The sequence below is a fragment of the Octopus bimaculoides genome, chromosome 7, assembly GCF_001194135.2.
Source record: "Octopus bimaculoides isolate UCB-OBI-ISO-001 chromosome 7, ASM119413v2, whole genome shotgun sequence".
NCBI classification, from domain to species: domain Eukaryota; kingdom Metazoa; phylum Mollusca; class Cephalopoda; order Octopoda; family Octopodidae; genus Octopus; species Octopus bimaculoides.
Genome location: NC_068987.1, coordinates 35,225,252 through 35,225,507, shown reverse-complemented (window position 1 = coordinate 35,225,507; position 256 = coordinate 35,225,252).

Here is a 256-nt window from a genome sequence, read left to right as displayed (position 1 = left end):
GTACATGTGGATGAACGTATATACATACATGTACATATATATGCATATACTCATATATTGTTTATATATATATATATGTAGTTGAAAAGATATTAGAGATATATACAAATCTAAATTGTATATATAACAAATGGAGAAGGATATAGCACAGGAGACAATATAAGACATTTCTGTTCAGAAGGAATTTAATAAAGTGATTTAAAATTATATAAAGAAAATTTTGAATATTGCAGGTTTCGATGATGGATCTCATTTC